General features: G+C 39.1%; 1 protein-coding gene across 2 annotated transcripts in view; it reads right to left on the bottom strand.

The window, feature by feature from the left end:
* Nucleotides 1–15,555, bottom strand: part of LYRM4 (LYR motif containing 4) — a 95,357-nt gene that overhangs the window by 30,053 nt on the left and 49,749 nt on the right. The window lies entirely within an intron of this gene.

Raw genomic sequence — 15,555 nt, 5'->3', positions numbered from 1 at the left:
CCCTGCTCCTCCAAAGTTTATTGCTTGGTCTAGAGTGTTTACAGTGGGAACTGGCTGCACAAGGTATGCTTCTCTTGTTTTGACTACCCAGAAAATGTGGACACTGCTAGTGAAATGAAATTATAAACTACTAATTTACAAGTGGACCAATGTATAAAACTTTCACTTGTGAATACTGAAAAGCAGATACTGAGGAGAGGGTAGTGGAGAGGAAGGTACTTGGCAAATTGACAAGTGAATCAATATGAAAACTACAAGTATCATTTTGAGCTCTTCACTTACAATGTAAATCCCTTATCCAGAACCAAATCAAAGTAAAAAGAGTTGCTGGACAATGATGAACAGAATCTGCTAGAATTTGACACTCCCAAAACAGCAACGTTGCAGTTACTGATTGCCACTGCATACCTGTAAAGCATCAGTTTCAATAGTGCACAAAAGGCAGTAACTTAAACAAAACATTGAAGCATCTCCCATGGATCTGCTCTTCAAAAAGATTTAAAGCCACTGATTTGCAAATGCAACACAGTTTTAACTATGGGGAAAAAAGCTAAGGCTTGTTTGAAGCTTGTACTGGTTAGCAAACAGGAATCTAATCCCCCAGGATGATTTGAATAAATATATATATTTTTTGCAAGGGCAACATAACTGTAGTAAAAAATTACTTCATACCAGAGGAGGAATATACGCCTTTCTTACAAATGAGTAACTATAAATCAGTCTTGTTATAAGAAAGTGCATTCCTCAACAGTGATACTGACACCTTCCAAAGTGTGTGTGTTAAGGCATCCAGGCCAAACTGGTGACAATGCTTTCTGAAGCATCTAAAAATATTAGAAGTTTGCCACTTCCTGAGATAAATGGCAGTAACTGAAGGAGACAACAGAGCTTTTCAGGTGCAATCATTTTGAATTTCAGTTGCTCATCTCTCAACGCATCGCTTATTTAAAATTCCTAAGAATCAACATGCAAATGTCCTTTAGAGCAATGTAGAAATTAAAAAATTGTGTTTCAGTCTGCCTTTGCTACCACAAACACTACTCTCAAACTCCTGAGACTACTTGAGAAGACTGAAATTCACACCAAATACGAATAAGCCTTTCACTTGAAACTCAGCACGTATTTTACATAAGGCCTACACAGAGGCACTAACATACAAATCTTCCCAGGAACTCTTATTTTTCTTTCTCCTCGCATGCTCTTTATAACACAAGGAACACACAATGCATTCATCCAAACCGAGGAAAACCACAGCATTTCTGTCCTAGGAGGTACAGACACAGCATTAGGTCAGTTTATTTCTAGTTACCAAGGTCTCAACACACAGCCGCTGGTGCTGAATCCTGCCAGATGTAATATATAAATGGAGCTGGTGCTGCACGGCCAAGAATCCAGCGTGCTCATTATGGGTAAAAATAACAGCAGTACAGATTAGCAGGAAAAGCACATGGGGAGACAACATTTTATAGGACAAATAAGAAGGTGGTTTAGCCCTACTAAAGCCCAAATTCATGGATCTGGGTATTTGTTGTTATAGAGGATGTGCTTTTCAGGAAGAGTCTTGCTCTACAGACTTAGTCGGGGAAAAGGTTGAAGATAAATCCTGTTCTTGCTGAATCCAACAGCAAAATTCCCATGTGCTTTAGGTGGGATCAAACTTTGTTTATGGGATATTTTTTAAATTTTTTTATGACTTTTTGATTAAACTTGAGAGATAAAAGAATTTTCAAAAGAGAACATTCAAACGGTTCTACTTTAGATTTTCTAGGAACACAGAGGCTGCTTCAGCTCAAGACAAATTACCTGCCTCAGCAAGCTCTGAAGTATCTATGTATCCAGAAAATAAACTTAATTGGAGAGACTGAACTGACATGGAAATTTTCAGATTTATAAGCTTACCTATTCACATCTGTTCACCTCTCTGCTACTGAACAACAAGGAAATACACCTATAAACCAAACAGAATCTACCAAACTGTACCAATAAAAAGGGGTTTGAAGAGCAAGATAGAGGCTTGTAAATGCTAGATGAATCAATAAGACTGTGGTTCTTCATGGAGACTAAAGATCAATAAATGACCCTTTACTATTCCAGTGATGCTTGTAAAGGATATTGTTAGCATTCCAGAGAAGATGCACTTACAGGGTCGATCAGTGCTGTGCAACTTTGTCACACACCGTGATAAAGCCATGCTTTTTAACTCTGCAGCCAAAAGAGATTTTTGCCACATTTCTTGCAGTAATGGAAGAACTATCCAACATCCATTATGAAACACTGGCTATCATATGTACCATGCTCTCAAAAGTCTTGATCAAAGTGTTGTATAGCCCAGAGACCTCCTAAATTCTGCAGAAATTTTCAAAGGTTCCCTTACTACCAAATGTTGCATTTAAGCTGGTTGTGTGTTACGTGTCGTGATAAGTAGGTCATATTTTGATCTTCTGATTTAGCATAGAAAAATCATCATCTTCATTTACTGTTAGCATGAAATCAACATGCTACTTTTATGATAACTCCGTAAGACTGACAAGACTGAATTTTGGCAATGGTGGACAGAAAATGACAGCCATGCTACTGCTTTCTTACTGTGCTGAGCTAGCAGAGTAAAACAGAAGCCACTGAGAGAATCTGCATCTTCTCTGCTGTTGATAAATCCATTTCATGGTTGTAGAGAAACACGTCTGCACTTGGCAAGGTCTCCACTTAAAAACTAAAACAGAAGTATCATTGTTTTAGTGGACATTACAGAAACGTAACTCCCCAAGTCAATCTGACGCATTAATAACACCTCTTTAACTGCTGTCTGATGATTTGTGCAGACATGAAATGTAATATTTTACTACTATTTTCAGCCATCTGTGCTGCTTTTTCTTTCAGCTCAGGTTTGCCAAAACTGTAATGAAAGTCCCTGTGCTTTACGCCATGACACACTTCCTAGTATTAACACACCAATTAAACCTATCAGTGGTGTCACAGGTACTAATTGCTGAACTCTCACACTGGGAGAGGTACCATTCAGTTGTGTATATATCTAGAGCCTGCTAATTATTAAGCCATCCCCCTGTTGCACTTTAGGGTTTCTGTCAGTCATAAAGGGAATTGAGAAGGAAGTTTGCCTAGAAGTTGCCATGCCAATAGGACTCAGAAGGTCATTGCTACATCCTTGTTCGACTACATGCTCTTGTCTCTGTGGACAAGTCAGTCCTTTGGAGTGCATCTACACCGAGGCTTTACTTTGTATGTGGAGCACGCTTGCAAAGTGAATTTATTCATCCTCCATCCTTTGCTCCATCATGACCCAGCATCTCAGGAGCACACGGGTTGGATTCTGTTCCGAATAAACTGCCAGGGAGATCTCCAGAACCACGCAAGTGTGCTCCAGCACTAACTAAGCACCAAGCCGTTGGGACTAGACAAAAGCTAGTCCACAGTAAAAACCAAAACCCAAAGCATACACTGTGCAGACATCAGGTTTTTGACACAAAGGATTCTGTTTTATTGATGTGCTTCTACAGATCTTCTCCATGCATTATTGTGGATATTGTCTCAACGTTTTCAGATCCCCAGGTAGACTGTATCTTTTAAGGGGTGGTGATGTTTGATCCCACACCTATTTGGTGGTCATGCTGCATGTACCAACTTCAGCAGGTCTTTCCGTCACCACCCGTAACTTTCTAACAAACGCTAAGAAATAAACTGGTGAGTGAATGACACCTCTGCTCTTCCACAATCATAAGTTACTTTTCAGCTGCATCAGCTTTGTTGATCTAGATCATTGTTTTAGCTTCACAAATTGAGACACTATCATGAAGAAGGCGAGGACCTGATTATTTTGATACTGAAAACATAACCAAACTATGGCCTGAAACACAGACATAAAGGTGCCACAGAACCTTCCAAAACAGACAGGAAAGCTACATTTATAATACTTCACAGTATTTACAATATTTAATCTCTTCAAAATAGAGACTATTCTAATTACTAGCACAAAAAGCAGGGTACAGTATGTGAGAAGCAACAGTTCAACCAGCAATGCTTTCAGAAAGATTCACAAGACCTTGTGGAGCCATCTTGTTGGAACAGGTCCTTCTGGTTGAAAACTATTATTCTCTATTAATATGTAACCTGCTGTCAACTCATGTTCTACTTAGTGATATACTACTACTTCTCCTCCTTTCCCTGTATTCCTCACCAGCTGAGCAAAATGAAGAGCATGAAAACTAAATAAGGGAAAAAATAGAAAGCAAACATCTTTATGCAGATAAGCAGTATTATCTGAGGTAGTGCACCCAAATTTATTTGCATGCATAATTAGAGAAAGGCTGCTGCAAACTGACAAGTCAAAAGAAGGCTAACTCACAGGGATTGACAAATTATTCACTGCAGTAGAAAAGGATTACTTAGAAGAAGAAGATTTAAAGATAGATATGGATAATTAAAGTGATTTGTTCTTCCCTTTTATGCTGTCCCTTTAAAGAATGAAGTTAAAACCAGAACTATACTTACAGCTGAAGAGCAATTCTGTACAATGCAACCCTCACACACAAATGGTGTATTTCATTGCTTTGGTAGACACGTATTTGTGAGTTGCAATGGTGCAGGGTAAATCTGCAGTTCTCCTCACAATTCCCTAGATAAGATCTGTACTTTTTTTTTGTTCCTGCCTTAGGGCAATCAGTTTTACCACACAAGCTTTGTCACTGAGGACTTTCCCCAAAGCTAATTTACAAGCTGTTTTTCACACACCTATTCCTAAGGAGCATTTCTAGCACAACACGTCGTGGCCTGACAACTGTAAGTACGCATCAGAGAAGAAGTTCCAACCTTTCAGCTGAAGTACAGCAACTGACTGCACCCATGCTCCTAGTCTCTACCGTGATGCAAAATGAAGTAAGCTTACTTAGATACCAGTAGTTTTTATTTGCACTGCAGCAGGCTAGGGATGTACCCGCAGCTGGTTACTGCACCTCAGCTGAATCAGCAGCAACGTTCAGCAGAAAGATCTGCTTCACCAAACCTAGCTCAGCTAATCTCCTTTTTCTATACTCTCAAAGCTCTTCCACAGCCCCACCTCTCATTCAGTACAGCAACAAAGTTTAAATATTTGTAGAGTGCCTTCTGTAACTAATTAACTTAAAATGACCAAACATGAAGAAATGAACAATTTACAGTAAGTGAAATGAGGAAGTGAAATGGGGAGGAAGACAAGTGCAAAAAGGAAGAAGCCAACTGGGTTAAAAAATTTTCCGTTATGGCAGGAAAATATACATCTCTATTAAGTGACATGGTCAAAATTTGCAAGTTCATCAAATATCACTCAAGTAAATCAAGGTAAAGATCTGTGCCTTCTAGAAGTTTTTACTCGAGGTGGAAAAGTTAGACTAAAGCAATAATTTTAGGTTCAGCAGACTGTGATCTATGGTAACATTGAGCTATCGGCTTGTAGGGGCAGATTAAAAAGAAATTTCACACAGTATTCCAATACCTATGCTAATATCATTGACAAAAAACCCACTCTGGCAGCATCTAGCACTAAATAAACTGAAGCTGCTAATACATATTTAATATGCAATGTTATCTCCTCTCAAGCTATGGCCCAGCTGAGAATGGTCAGCATGAGGGAAAAATCTGAGTGCTGCAAGAAGGGTTTCTAATTATTTAATATATGGTATCACTTATTTAAATTTAGTCCTGGCAGAATTATTTCTCAGAAGCACTGGGGACCACTTGCCTGTTGTTATCTTTAAACCCTGAGACGTGATGGCCCTGAAGCCGTCCCCACTCACACGGTTTGGCTGACGTCTCTCCCTGTAGCAGTGCAGCTTACCGTGGGGTCCCCCCCTCTGCTGCCTGACTCTCTGCCACGAACCACTTGTAAGCAATTGATCCTTTGGTCTGGGGGCTGCCTAGACGTCTGAGTTCGGAAACCTAATGCAGATGCTCTTTGTACACCTCTGATGAAGCTCCAGTTGCATCTTGCCAAAGATGAGGGATGTTATACCGTAGTTTTTAGAAATCAGTGGCTGTCATCTGATGTATGTTTTATCCTGTGACTGGTTATCACTGTCACTGAAAAAAAGCAGTCGTGCCCCTTCCTGCATTTTCTCCTCCCCACTCCACTCCTGTTGACACCAACATCTGTACAGCTGTTTGGTGAAGCAACTGGGAAAATGGCCAGGCTAAGCACCAACACCACTCTGGTACCTGCCTGGAAAAAACTGCTTCCTAGCCAGCCTGATCCCCCTTCCCATGTACTGCCCCAACTACTTACACCCACACAAGGGACCAGGCAGGACTGTCATTTCCAGAGGCAGTGCCAGCTTAGAGCTCTTCTTCAACTACAGACCGATGGTTGCAGCCTCTCCCCATGAAATTCTTCTTCGGTTTGAAACACATATCCTGCATTTTCTTCCCTGAGCTGCTGAGTGACTTGGCGTAATCCTACATCACAGGCATGTCTCAGTGAGGCAGCTAATTAAGCTCTCTGAAGTGTTCAAGTTTCTGCTTGAGAGCCAACAGAATTCTTTGGAATACCTCAATATCAAATGTACTACATAAGATCTCATTTTTAATTCTGTTCAAACTGGAAGAAGAAAGAATGTGCCAAAAGTAACAGCTTTAAGCTATCGAGAAAGCAATTAAAGCAACAGCCACACTACAAAATAAGTTACTTCTACTACAACAAAGATGCTTCTCAAGGAAAAAAGTGCAGCAGTTGTATACAAAGTATAGCCAGCATGATTTGCAAACATTAATAACGAAAGCAAAATTTGTGCCCTTGGTGACAGCTGTCTGTTTGACAGTAGCAATACCCTTTTCATTCTCCCATATACTGAGCATTACTTTATATCAAATATATTTATTAGAAGAGCAACAGCTATCTTCTACATCTGTCTTACCTGAGGAAAAGTATGTGGCAAGCACTATTGTATAACAACATTAGATCCTTGCTGTGCATTTCTGTAAGGGTTTCTTCAGATCGCTACAGGCCATTAACCTTTCACTTCAGGTAAGTAATGAACAATGACTTTCACAACAAAGGAAATCAGCTGTGTTACCAATGGCAACTCCACTTTTAAATACATGCACCAACCCCCTGTGCATGCACTTGTTATTTATTTTTTTTTTAAATCAATTCTGGTATGAAAGAAGAAAGGTTCCCTTTGGCTTCACCTTGAAGTGATAATGAACAAACCCTCAGTGAAGCCTACTCCCAAAGAAGTCTTCCTTAATAGCACTGATTAAAACTAAAATGAAGTTTCTACTTAGGAAGCAAGATGTATTGCTTCCTGCTTTCCTTCGCTGGGGTACCTTGTAATTGGACCAGTGCTAATTGGACACTTCAGCCAAACAATGCAATTTAAAAAGGGGAAAAAAAAAGAAAAAAAGACTCTAATTTCCCTTTGTGTCATTGACCAGCACCAATATGCTGAACTGTGAAATCAACACACGACCTTAATCATACCAGGGGAAAGCACAGGAAAACACTGGTGCAGGTTTTCTTTTTCATCTTATTTATATACTAGATTAATGTCCATCTTCAAACAGAAACACAAAAGTGTTTCTTAAAGAACCTGCTCTGATTTAACATGTCTTGTACAATGGTACAATGGTAGAGAAGGTTGAAAAATGTCTCTGTAACATTAGCGTGATTCTGTATCTGTATCAACTCATTAACTATAAAACAGGTTAAATTTTTTTGCCCAGTATTGGGACATGTAATTTACAAAGGAGATGGTAAAAGTTGACAGATTCAGGACAGCAAGCTAGAAAAAATAGAGACATAATCAAAAAGTAGGTTATTTCTTAGGCAGACACTAATTGGGAAAGACTTGCATTTCTTTGGTTTTGTTTGTACGTAATGGTGGTCAAGCCCACATAAATAATACCAGGGAGCTGAAAATCTTAAGTAGTTGCAGGAATGCAGTAAGTGATGCTTATTTTTCCTTTCCGACCCTGTTTCATTCTATCTGTTAATTCATCCTTAGCCCTTGTGCCCTTAAGTCTTCTCTTGCTTTCATCATTTCTCCTACTAACAGGGCTTCCTTCTCTCCAAAAGCAGCAGCTGTGAACTACTTCCTTTTAATGACTCACTTTCAAAAAGAACTTCCTCCATGAAGCAGGCATGCACCAGCCTGTCTCAGCAGAACATGTAAGAGCCTTGGAGAAGTGCTGGAGAACAAAGGAGAGCTAGGGGAGACTCTGCCTTGCATCTTCTAATGCTGCCTTTCCCTTTGTACTTTTTGTACGGCAAAACCACTAAAAAGGATGCACTGAAAAACTCCATTCTACTACTTCCTTCATTTAATTCCATATACTGGCATTCATGATTTGATTTTGTTTACGAATTTTAAGACAGATTTTATTTCATGTTAATAGGATGATAGCCTTTAATTTTCTACAAAATACTTGTAATATTTTTGCAGCAGCAATATATACTTGCATAATGCCTCAATGTATTTTATTAAACTTAATTCATACTTCCTTAATATTCTGCATGCAGAAACTAGGATCCAGAAAACTGCTGATGGGCTGCATTTCTAAATTCTGTATTGCCTCAAATACCAGCTCAGTAAAGACTTTAAAAAAATCATAATTAGAAGCCCCGCGAGATCAGAGAGACTGCTATTCTAATCTGTTATGGAAGGACAGATTCAGGAGAGATTTCTGACTCTAGCAGTATGAAATTCACAAGCCCAGAAAGCCCCTCTTCTATTTTTTTCCCATAGAATAAAATACATAATGCCAACATGTTAAAACAATGTTAAAAATACATAACCAAAGACACAAAAGATGACTTGACATTTATCTGCTGAATTAAACAGGGCTTACAGCACATTTTGTATTTTTAGACCTTCTGTCATATAATTTAGTTTCAATCACTTCTGTATAAACGTGAAAGAAACTGTTCCCACACTGAACCTCTGGATTCCACATTAATCATTTATCTGAAAGACCACTCAAGTACTGCAAGAATTAAATACATCAGAATATTTCCCCCACATTGTTCTACATTCTTCCCAGAATTTTTTGCCATGTTCTGTCTTTGCAGACCCCTTGTTCCCTACTAACATTCAGGGAAGCTCTGCCTGCAAATTAAGATATGAATACAGATTTCTGCTATTCAGACTGCCTGGGAACTGTATACACTGGCCACTTCCCCTCACCAACTCCTTCAAAGTGGTTTGCAGGAGAAAATTACAGAAACATGACCATGTCCAAATATTTGCATGAGGAAGATTTTGAAGATTCCTGCAACTTCCTTCTTCTCTATGTTTGATTCATGATCTTACAACCCAGTACGAAGATGCTGACTGCACTACCCTCAGCTATAACAGTAGCTTGAACACATCATATTTTCCCCAAAAAGTTTAAACAGTGAGTGATCCCATGGACCTGTGGACACTGATGTAAACTTTCAACAACAAAGCATCAAAGGAGACCCTGCCACAAACGGCAGGCTTTAGAAATACACTTTCAGGGGATTAAATGAAAATAAATCCACTGCAACAGGTATATTAGCTACTCCTGCTGTTTACCTATGTATTTGGAAAAGAAAGTATCCTGCCCAGCCTTTTTATGTTGCTTAATTTAAAAAAAGCCAGAAGTCACTTACAAAAATATAGAAAGTGAATATGAATCGGAGGGCTACTATAAACTCATACTTTATTAAGTAGTTTTGTAGTAACTGAATTACTTCATCATCATGAGCAAAATCTAGCACCAAACTTACAGGTGGTACCTTTTTTTTTTTTTTTAATTCTAATTTTCAATCTAGTATTTTTGCTAGTGTCACGGTAACATCAACTAACACAATGTGATCTCACGCTAAAGATAACGAAGAGGCAGTCAAGTTCTTATAAATCAATTTTTCTTTGCATGAACTTTGTTTCAGCAGTAAACATACAATCTCAAAAAAGAAGAAAAACCTTTTTATACATTGGCATGCCTTTAGCATAAAGGATTGCTATGCTTGGGAATGTAAAAAAAAAGTACAGATAATTACTGAATACTGTCCCGATTAGTATGAGTACAATCCCATGAGATGAAACTTTATTGGTTTCTTGCTTTTTACATAACAGTGATGTTAAAATAATTTGTTGTCACACAGAAAACAAAACAACTGCATCAGGTTGTGTTTTACATTACCCACACTGTCCAGTAACTATTAAGACTGAGTGTCTCTCTTACGCTACTTCTCTGCCTCATTCCTTGGTTCTCAGAGATACCTTTTCCAGACTGAAACCATGAAGTAGTTATACAGCACTGATTGACAGAGCGCTGTTAAACAAGTAGTTTCATCTGTTCAGGGTGTTTTGGTTGGATTGCTCAGCTGTAATGATCCTCTTGGTGTAATGTTATGGTTCTTAAAAACCACAGCTCACTGCCACAGCAGCACTGCTATGCGAATGTGATGACCATTACTGTGAAGAATTCTCTACTAATTTACAATCAGAAACAATCATGGGTTTCACTGTAGGCGTCTTATAATGCCCCACCAGATCTCTGAACTTGTTCCCATTCAAGTTTGAAGCATATTGTGTTTTAGCCTGCAGAAACTTTTTAGCATTGGTTGCCAAGAGCAACATTACAGTGTCATTAGCAGGCATTTTCTCAGATAATATTAAGGGTTAATACAACTCTATTGCAGAAGGAAAAGCTGACTTAAAATAGCATGTATGTATCCATTGGGTTACGATGCGTTCAAATTTTGTTCTTAATAATAAGTATGGGGTAGACTGGGAGGCTTTATTGAAAACTGCTGTTTACTTCCAGGAACACTCTATAAAGCAGAAGGTGACTGTTACTACCTGTAGAGGATGCAGGAGATTCTCTAAGCAAAACTGAGATCTAAACACAGTAGATGTAGGCCTCACAATCTGCGAAGTGAAACACAAATATTCTTGCAGTACTACAAAGACAAATGCACAGACACACAAAAACCAACGGTAACAGATACAAATATTTTTGTGGAGAAAGTGACTCTACTTCTATAAGTGTTGCTGGGGATATACGTGGTGGTGGAGCTGATAATGCAACATCAATATCTGTGGTGTAATAATTACAGATGGCCTGCACAACTGTTAAAAACTTGGGTGATGATCAGTTAATACCTCAGGGTTGCCAATGGTTTCAGTGGATGCCAGATAACAGCAATGAACAAGAGGTTCGTGAAGGAACACACGTCTCCTCATTCTTCAGAGTGTTTACCACCCAAAAGGTGACGCAACACCCTGGGCATCGTTAGGAATACCTGCCTGTGTGGATATGATCTGTGTGACAGTCATTCCACGGGAGATAATAAATACAACAAATTTCTCTTATATACACATCATCACAAGGTTAGCAAATGTTTGTCAGGATCCACTGAAAGAACTATATATAACCTGCACTATCTTCCTTATTCTACAACAAAGCTTTCTGAAGAGGCGTGCAGAACCAGCTAACTTTCTTGTGTACTGGAACAAACAATTATGCTTTCTACATACACAAGGAACAGTATTTTGCTTCTTTGCAGAAGTGCAAAAATAGACTCAAAGTGATCATTCAGGGAATTGCCTATGTGAAGGAGGCAACCTTCAAACTCATTTTTAGAAAACAAAAGCACGGCTGTGATTACTTTCCTCACATGGCAAGAATGACATACACTCTCTTTTATTTTCCTTCTACGTGTTCATTTTGGAATATAACTTTTCCCAGTTTAGCCTTTAACTGCTTCCTAAGTGACAAACGGTGTGTTATGGGGAAAATTCTCAGCCAGCTTCACTCTTCCTGGCTTATATTTACAGTCACACCTTACATTACCGAGTCTTGAGCAAGCATCAAGTGCCTGCAGAAATGCTGCTGATTCAGAACTCTTCACCTACAGTGAGACAGCCTGTTACACCCGCTTCAAACAGGGGTAGGTGGCCTAGCAAGACACACAGCAGGGTAACAGCAAAATTCTGTCATAATTCTTGTTATGGCTTTGGGAATTAACTTTTTTTTTTTTAAATTTAAGAGAACAAGACATTAAAAAGCCAAAAGCTCTTCTCTCACCCACAAGAAAAGACATTGAAATCATAGTGTTATTACTCGCTTGAATCAACCCTAATGTTCCAATATGTCCTTCCCTACCTGAAATGTCATCTATACTACATACTTTATAACTGAGCATAATGAGAGGAATTTTTGTACAGCATTAAAGAAAATGTGGCCAAGATTAAAAAGAAAGTGATGAAATTCTGATGTCCCTTCTCAAGCTGAGCACTGGCAAAATGCTGCAACTTCTGGGGACGTCACTCGTCCACCTAAATACCAGACTGTAGAGGTATGAATGATGATTGATGCTTCCTCACCAGCTTAAAAAGACTCTGGAGTGAGGATGTAATCAGAGGTTTCTGTGATGGAGCAAGTAAAAGTGACATAAAATACCTGAAGTCCCTCGGGCAAAAGAGAGAGGCAACAGCCAGATGCTGTACCCTCTGAAGGCAAACACAGGAGTATAACTAGTACTGAATGTAGAGTATGTTATTTTGTCCTTTCTTCCTTCCCATCACAATATTCTCCTCTGCCACAGGTATCCAGAGCTACAGGGGATTCAGGAAATTAAATATTTTATATTTAATAGTCTATATTTAATATTCTATATTCTATAACTGTTTCTGCTGAATGGATTATCTCCCCTACACAGTATAATGCACCTGAACTCCTGCACAGCACAGATGCTAAATGCCTGCTGGAAACTTGGAACAGAACAACATTGAAGGATAAACAGTTACCTTACCAGCTCTCATACCTGTTGCCGTTAGAATTATCAGTATCTTTGACTCTCAGACAATATTAAAAGCCATAAAATATTTGAGTGGAAAACTGAAGATCTAAATAAGCAAAGAAGAAAGCAAAACCACACAAGGAATTAGAAGTCAAAACAAGGCTGAGGTTGTTAAGCCTCTATTGAGGATGTAAAGTTTTTAGCCTTTCACCTTCTGAGTTTCTGGGTAATGGAATATTTTATAAAATGTAAATATACCTTGACAAGTGCATTTATATAGCTATTTATAAAGTTTAAAAACCAACCAAAAGCCATCCTTATAACAAATCAGATGGGCACAGTATTCTATTAATTCCATTACAGTCACATTATAAAACAAGTCACTTCTCCAAATGTATGAAAATAATATTCACACATTATGTGAAATGTGTGATACTTGGCTTTTTGGATTAAGAGATGTAAAATTATTTCAGTTGCATCTACTTACAAGTAATTCCTTTGTTTTTAAAAGCATATGCAAATAACAGAACACTTCATAGAGCTAACATTAATTTTCTTAGTTGAGAAAACTATTTGAAATAACTGGAAAGTTTAGTCCTTTGAAGAGATGACTAGTTTTACGATATGACTGAAATGTATGCTACAGGTTCTCTAATGAACAGAGAAATGAGTGTGGGCTATGAATTTTTTTTATGGATATCACATCTCTGTGAACACCAAAGACTGATAAACAATCTTTTATTTTCAATGACTTGCCCTATGTGTGTTTGCAGTGGGCGACCCAAGGAAGTAGCTTACGTGGAAGGGGGATCTTGGAGTTTCCTGGCAAACAGCATCTGTTGGACAAGTTTGCTAATTGTGGCATCACCCACAAACAGCTCTGTGATGCTGTAGGGTTTTGATGCCTATGATCTCTGGACAAGGAACCAACACGTCCTTGTGCATGCTTAGGATATTTCCAGCAAGCAGCCAGGTGATCTTGTCTGTTACAAGCAGCAGAGGAAAGACTCATGCTGGCCCCCAGGGAGAAAGGGAAGGAGTTACTGTAAGCCGCGAGTCACAATACCAGAAGAGGACCACATTTTGGGCACAGGCAGAAAAGTGATCTGTGAAATGAAAATAAACTGGATCAAACTGCTGCAGCTCTTATAGGACAGATCAACATTTTGTGCACTGATGTTGCAAGGGATTGCACTAATGGTAAGTCCAGCAGGACTGACTGACAGGAGTGTGAAGTCCTCTACCTCCATCTCCTCTGGGCATGACAGTTATTCAGCACCAGCTGGCAGGAACAAAGGAGGAGAACAGTGCTGAGAGATGGAAGAAAGGAACAAGATCCTGCAGTGTTCGTGGTCCTGCTCATCAAGCTGGAAGTGAGCTGGAAGAGTGTCAAGACCTCTGGTCCTTTAATTTCTTTGTTAGAACTGACTCAGCTTGGGTAAGAGCTCAATGTGCCTCAAGGCTTGTAAGCCTCATAAGGCAACTTACAGGGCCATGAAGCCTCCAACCAAGGCCAGAAAGGAAAAGTCCATTCTTGTGATCCATCTCACTAGACCAAGACTCACTCCAGCATAAGAGGATGCAAGGTCACTTAAGAAAACACCAACGCTGTCATCTTGGTAACAAGCATGAACACAGATGAGAAAGAGTCTGTGGGAGGTGGCAAGGGAGTGGCATTTGCACAGAGACCTAAGTCAAATACACAGCAGGAGGGAGGAGAGAATTGCTCCTCAACTACAAGAAATGACTGAAAAGGAATAGAAACTGAAAGATCACAGGAGCAAAATCAAAGCAGAATGAAAACAGGAGGCCTCCTGCCCCCACACCCTAGCTCCAGCCCAGGGCACTTGAGAAGAACTGTGACACCCATCACAAGTTTTGCTTTGTATGAACTACATCTGTTTATTATTATAGCCACCAACAAAACTGCTGCGAAATACTTCCCATGGATGATTGCACTTTTAATAGTACATATAACAGATTATCTAGAATGATCAGTTTTGTAATGACCACAAGAAACGTTTTATGTAAAAAACTGAAGAGTAGAAAATAGTCATCCAAAATGCCTGTAATTCTGCTATCACCCCCTGCAAATATCCACACACCACAGACAACATATTAGTGAGAAAGTTTCAAGCTTGGAATGAAGCAACATTGATGAGAGAATATAAATGGAAAAAGATTTCTTCTTGCTTTTTTTTCTTATGCACTGCTTTGGATGTACACATTGTCAGGCCTTCGAGCTTTGTTTAATTATTTAGCGCAGGGGACTGTAATCTTCTAAGTGTTTATGTGTCCATGTGAGAATGTGAACACACAGCAAAATTCAGTAGCTACACAAACTAGTTAATAGGACTTTTAAACTACTGTACTATTCCTCAGCTTCTACGGTTTCACTTTCTCATTCCTTAAAATTCAGTAAATCCAATACCAAACCATGAAGCAATTCTGTACCTGCTTCAATAAATAACATTAGATTAAGGATAAGAAGAATGACACAGGATGGTACTACCAAGGAGAGCTGTGCAGCGCCATATATTTTATCCATCCTACTGGAAAAAGTATTGTTTTACTTGGAACAGTACTGTCTAGCAACAGTAGGCCCTCAGAGTGGAAACTGGAGGATGCCATTACTGTATTTGTGACCTGTGTGAGGGCTGCACAGATCTGCTGTTTTTTATCTCCCCCAAGTGGTCAAGCGAGTTTCTAAGTCCACTTTAGAGAAGCAGCTTCCTCCCTCTCTAGAGCATCTTCTGCAGTCAGATGAAAAGGCTAGTGGTGGACTAGGAAAACTTTAAAGC

This window comes from Tyto alba, unplaced genomic scaffold (assembly GCF_018691265.1).
Source record: "Tyto alba isolate M040663 unplaced genomic scaffold, T.alba_DEE_v4.0 Super-Scaffold_48, whole genome shotgun sequence".
NCBI lineage: Eukaryota > Metazoa > Chordata > Aves > Strigiformes > Tytonidae > Tyto > Tyto alba.
This window is presented reverse-complemented; position numbering and strand designations above follow the sequence as displayed.